The sequence below is a fragment of the Littorina saxatilis genome, unplaced genomic scaffold (assembly GCF_037325665.1).
Source record: "Littorina saxatilis isolate snail1 unplaced genomic scaffold, US_GU_Lsax_2.0 scaffold_352, whole genome shotgun sequence".
Taxonomy (NCBI): domain Eukaryota; kingdom Metazoa; phylum Mollusca; class Gastropoda; order Littorinimorpha; family Littorinidae; genus Littorina; species Littorina saxatilis.
Window position 1 is genome coordinate 101,259 of NW_027129286.1, and position 6,242 is coordinate 107,500.

General features: G+C 43.0%; 1 pseudogene; it reads right to left on the minus strand.

Moving 5' to 3' along the window:
• Positions 1-6,242, minus strand: part of LOC138957549 (uncharacterized) — a 55,386-nt pseudogene that overhangs the window by 48,098 nt on the left and 1,046 nt on the right.

The following is a 6,242-nucleotide window of genomic DNA, read 5'->3' on the forward strand; positions in this document are numbered from 1 at the left end:
CATTCGTACTTTCAATAATTCTCATTTTAAGTGAGCATTCGTATCCATATTTTCTAATAAAAAGGTATCAATCAAATCATTCATCAAATCAACAAAAAATGTATCACTCAATAATTGGTTATTGAATTTCCAATAAGAAACACACACAGAAATAACACTACATGTACATGGCTTGCTGTGTCATACCAGCTGAAACACACACAGAAAAAACACCACATGTACATGGCTTGCTGTGTCATACCAAGTGAAACACACACAGAAAGAACTATGCATGTACGTGGCTTGCTGTGTCATACCAGCTGAAACACACACATACAGAACTATACATGTACATGGCTTGCTGTGTCATACCAGCTAAAACACACACAGAAAGAACGTTACATGTACATGGCTTGCTGTGACATACCAAGTTAACATGAGTTGTTTTTGAAATATTGAAATATCATTCATTTGCATCAGAAGTCGTTTGAATTTTCCAACACGATGAGGGTTTACTTTAAACATTGGGTATGTTACATTTGAGCATATTTTTTACGATTCCAAAGATAACAGAACAAAACATTTATCCATTGGCTTCCTGTGTCATACCAGATTTACACGATTTGTTGTTTTACATTTTGAAATGCGAGTGAAAGCGAGAAGACTTGAATGCAATCATGCGTGTTAGTGTTAGTGTTAGTGTTAGTGTTCATAAACAAACAAACAAACAAACAAACAAAACACAAACAATAAAACAAACCAAAGCAAACCAAAACAAAGAGAAACAAACAAACAAAGCTTGGCACTTCAACCTGTCGCTCTTACCTTTCCACAATTAAATGACGTGCGCATCCTCCTAAAAAAAGAAACAGACTCAAATAACTATCTTCACTCTCTCTCACTCTCCTCCCTCTCCCCTCTCTCTCGCTCTCTCTCTCTCTCTCTCGCTCTTTTTCTCTGTCTCTCGCTCTCTCTCTCTCTCTCTCTCTCTCTCTCTCTCTCTCTCTCTCTCTCTCTCTCTCTTTCTCTCTCTCTTCATATTTGTTCTTTGTTTTATGTGTGTATTATAGTAGGGACTAGCTGTAAGAAAGGACCATATGGACCTAATGCTATCATCCCTCGGTAATAAAGTTTTCAAGTTCGAGTTCGAGTTCGAGTTCTCTATCTCTCTTTCTCTCTCTCTCTCTCTCTCTCTCTCTCTCTCTCTCTCTCTCTCTCTCCCTCCCTCCCTCCCTCCCTCCCTCTCCTTCCCTCCCTCTCTCTCTCTCTCTCTCTCTCTCTCTCTCTCTCTCTCTCTCTCTCTCTCTGATACCGACGTCTCTCTGGATAAAACCATTGTGTGGACAAAAGTTGGCACAAAACGACACGTTTAATATTCCACCCATTTATGTCCACGAGATTGGAAAACTAATAAAACAGATGGCGAATAAAAAGTCAATGGGTCACGATACAATTCCTGGCTGGTTGCTGAAACTTGCTTTACCATACATAATTGATTCCCTGACTTATGTTTACAATCTCAACATACAACAAAACGTTTTCCCCTCAATTCTAAAGTGTGCTAAGAAAAAAGGATCTTACGGACCCTAACAACTTTTGACCAATCTCCCTCTTACCTGTTTTATCTAAACCATTGGAGAAGTATATTCAAAAATACTTGCTGCGGTGGACACAACTAGTTGTGCCACGATCAAGGGCGTGTGTGTTGCACGCAAACAATCTTTTCACTTGCTGTTTAACACCTTCCAATTACTTGATAGTTCACTTAGAAATATTTACTCTGCTGCCTATATGGTGATATTGCCGTTTTTTTGCAACAAAGTGTTTTTTTCTGAAGTGCATTTAAAAAAAAACCCTGGGCTACTTTGCCTTCAAATTGCGTATAGTTGGCCGCTGTCAGCGTGAGTTCGATCCCAGGTTCGGCGGAAATTTATTTCAGAGTCAACTTTGTGTGCAGACTCTCTTCGGTGTCCGAACTCCCCCCCGTGCACATTACATTGGGTGTGCACGTTAAAGATCCCACGATTGACAAAAGGGTCTTTCCTGGCAAAATTGCTTAGGCACAGTTAATAATTGTCTACCTATACCCGTGTGACTTGGAATAATAGGCCGTGAAAGGTAAATATGCGCCGAAATGGCTGCAATCTACTGGCCGTATAAAATTTCATCTCACACGGCATCACTGCAGAGTGCCTAGAACTGTACCCACGGAATATGCGCGATATAAGACTCATTGATTGATTGATTGATTGATTGAACAGCTTGATTCAAAGAGCGGTCACAAACGGAACTTTTTGCGTCATGTTTTAGGGGTGTCATAACAAAATGTGCTGTACTTTAACAATGACTTGGTGGATTGCTTTCAAACTTTTAGAATAATTTGCCGACATACTAGAGAGACTTCGAGCAAAATGTTGGATCGTTACAGATATTTGTTCAGATGTGACGCAATGTATGTGGAGGGAAAAACGAACAACAACAAACAAGCAGAGGAACAAAGAAGCAAACATACACTCCGTTATATGTAGCTCTTGGCTAGGGGTATTTACGGGAGAAAATAGTTTCCATGACCGGGAGGGGGTTTATTTCAATAAAAGGCTCCCCAGAATTTGGAAACAGGGCAAATTAAATTATATCGGGTACACTACCAGACTGTGAGGTGAAGTGTAGTGAAGTGCGCAGCCCGTGGAGTGGGCGTGGCTTGGGGGCGTGGCGGGAGACACGCAGAGGCAGGGTCGCACTGCGTAGTAGGTGAGCCAGAGCACAGAGTTTAGCACGTTCACCAAGACAGTGGTCAAGACACGAGGGGCAGGCACAAAACACAAGGCACAAGGCAAAGCAAAAGCAAAGCAAAAAGTCAGATAGCAGCACCACTAAAGTCACTGAAGAAACACAGTTGCAATGCAGCAAGATATCACAGTCTTTTAGAGACAAAGCACAAAAACAAGCAAGCACAAGCACAACATCACAGTCAGTCGTAGTAGAACAGCGCAACAGCGCAATAAGATAGATAGTGGGGTGTTTTCTGTGGGTTTTTTTCTTTTCCACAAGTTATTCTTTTTCCTTTATCCACCGTGTGTGTGTGCCTGGGTTAAGTATTTGGCTCTGTCTGTCCAAATAGGCAGTTTCGTCGGAGTTGAGGTGTGGTTTCATTGGTGGGGTCGAGTTTCGTCCGTGGTACGTGTAGATGCAAGACAGTGTGTGTCAATCAGCGTTTCGCCAATGGTTGGGTGTGCCTCTTTGATACGCACAGTGGGGCCTTTCGGTTGGGTGGGCGGGGTTACCGTGGGGGTGATTTTAGGGCGCGAGGTTCTGCCCTCCCTTCCCCTCCCTTTCCGCGTTGCGGCTGTTTGGCCGTGTTGTGTGTCGATTCCTTCGTTTTACCAATACTGTTGGTCAGTGTAGCGTTATTGGGTTATTTTTTACTTTTTTCCGGCCACTACTGGTATCCCGTATGTTTTTTTCCCGGTGGCTGTATTTATTCTTTCCGTATTTTTCGTGGTTGTTGTTGTGTTATGAATAAACAATGGGGTTCCTGGCGTGTTGTTTTCTTTACCTGGTTTAGGCAAGGCAGGTGTTGCTTGTTGTTTGATTTGTTACGAGGTTTTTTCAAGAAGTTCTTTCAGGTTCCTGTGTCTGGCATAGGCCACAAGGGGAGGTTTATGGAACAGTCTGGCATAGGCCACAAGGGGAGGTTTAGGGAACAGTCTGGCATAGGCCACAAGGGGAGGTTTAGGGAACAGTCTGGCATAGGCCACAAGGGGAGGTTTAGGGAACAGTCTGGCATAGGCCACAAGGGGAGGTTTAGGGAACAGTCTGGCATATGCCACAAGGGGAGGTTTAGGGAACAGTCTGGCATATGCCACAAGGGGAGGTTTAGGGAACAGTCTGGCATAGGCCACAAGGGGAGGTTTAGGGAACAGTCTGGCATATGCCACAAGGGGAGGTTTAGGGAACAGTCTGGCATATGCCACAAGGGGAGGTTTAGGGAACAGTCTGGCATATGCCACAAGGGGAGGTTTAGGGAACAGTCTGGCATATGCCACAAGGGGAGGTTTAGGGAACAGTCTGGCATATGCCACAAGGGGAGGTTTAGGGAACAGTCTTGCATAGGCCACAAGGGGAGGTTTAGGGAACAGTCTGGCATAGGCCACAAGGGGAGGTTTAGGGAACAGTCTGGCATAGGCCACAAGGGGAGGTTTAGGGAACAGTCTGGCATAGGCCACAAGGGGAGGTTTAGGGAACAGTCTGGCATAGGCCACAAGGGGAGGTTTAGGGAACAGTCTGGCATAGGCCACAAGGGGAGGTTTAGGGAACAGTCTGGCACATTCCGTGTCTTGTAGAATCAGTTTCCAGTGTTTTAAGAGTTTCTTTTTAAGGTGTCTCAGTCTGGGGTTGTAGGTTGAGACCATGAGAAGTGGTGGAGCTTTGTTTTTGGTGGGATGGTCGCTTTTTTGTTTTAGAAGTGTGTTTCTTGGTATGTTCAAGACTTCTAATTTGATCAGGTCCAATTCACCTGGTATGTATTCTCTTTCAAGGAGTGTTGATAGGAATAGATCAGTTTCCTTGTTCTGTGTGGTTATGTTGTTGTTGGTTCGAATGTATCTGATCATTTCACCTTTTACCAGTCCTTTAAAGAGGCTGGGTGGGTGGGCAGATTCGAAGTTTTGAAAGTTTGAAAAAAGAAAAGCCCGGAAGCAGGGTCACGCAAGGTCGTGGTTTTCGTAGCAGACGACGGTTTATGCCTATCGCCAGTTCCTCTGAACAGTCAAAAGCCATCGCTAGAGTTCTTGTGAACCACAGCCGTTTGTTTCGTGCATAGTCAGAGGTATATAATAACGTGTTATTGCAGATAAGCTCACATCGAGTCGCATTCAAATTACTGACTGACGACAAAATTGTGAAAAAAGGGAAACTGGATCACACGGGTTCCCGTGGCTCAGGGGTAAGATAAACCACACAAAAATAAATTCTTTGAAAATTACTCGCTCTTTACAGAGGGCACCTAGTATGTTCTCAAGCGGTGAGTGTTAAAATGAAATGGTGTTTGTACTGTGTGTAAAAGCCTGACAGTATTTGTGATGGTTTACGGGAGGCTTACTGTGCCTTTAAACGCCCCACATAATGTGCTTGGCAAATTAAAAAACAAAAAAAAAAAGCGTCCTTGAATCAACATCCGCAATCTCATTATAGGCCGTCACTTGCATTACCTTGCAAAATAAACATTGATTTTTTTCATGCCTGGCAAATATAACAAAGACGCACGTCCGTTCCTCGTCCGCGTGCATGTTGTAGTTTTGATCGCTCTCCACCGTGCCCGCCGGGCATTGATCGCACTTACTTCTCAGGGATGGCCGAATCTAAAACAAAATGTACTCGTAAGCCGGGCGAGTTCTGTTCTGTTGTTTTGTTTTTCACTGTTTTATTGTTGTTTTTATTCGGCTCCACTGTGGACACATGTACTACGCTGAATTTCCCTCCCCCCATTTCCCCATTGAAATGAGCCTTGTGTTTATTCAATAAATGTTCAGAGTTCTCTCTCTCTCTCTCTCTCTCTCTCTCTCTCTCTCTCTCTCTCTCTCTCTCTCTCTCTCTCTCTCTCTCTCTCTCTCTTAAAAAAAAACCAGTTATCGAACATTAAAAGCTTTTCAGCCCTACGCACAATAATTATTTTTATTTTAGGCACATATTCAGTCAGTTATTGACTATGCTTCTACAGTCCAGGAGTGCGCAAGTGCAAACACTTCAAAACAGTTGAGCAGTTTACATAGACGAGCTGTCTTTTAAAACGAACCTCTCTTTTCACGACTGATTAGAAAAGAGTCTTATCAAATTCGATTTGCCTATAAAGCTTAGCAGAAGTGGGATGATGTACATATAGATGTCAAAGCCTATCGCCTCCAATTTCAAAAGAAGTAATTCAAGAAATTCGAACAAATCAATTATCCCAACCCCTCGAATCGACCTGTACAAGTCCAGTATATCATATTCTGGCTCCCTTATGTGGAATTCTAAATCTGATTTACTCAAATGGAAAATCAGTATTAAAAAATATGACAAATAAATGATTTTGACTGGCCAGAATCTTTTAACCACAACCGCGCAAACTGATCACGGTAAAAGAAACCGTGTTATTGATTTAAACCTGAAAACAAAACCGTCTGGGGGATATACTCTGGAAGAATTTACATGCACATTTTCAGAAATATCTGCCCTGTAGTTTCCTGGATATCACTCTAAACACACGCATACACATACACCAT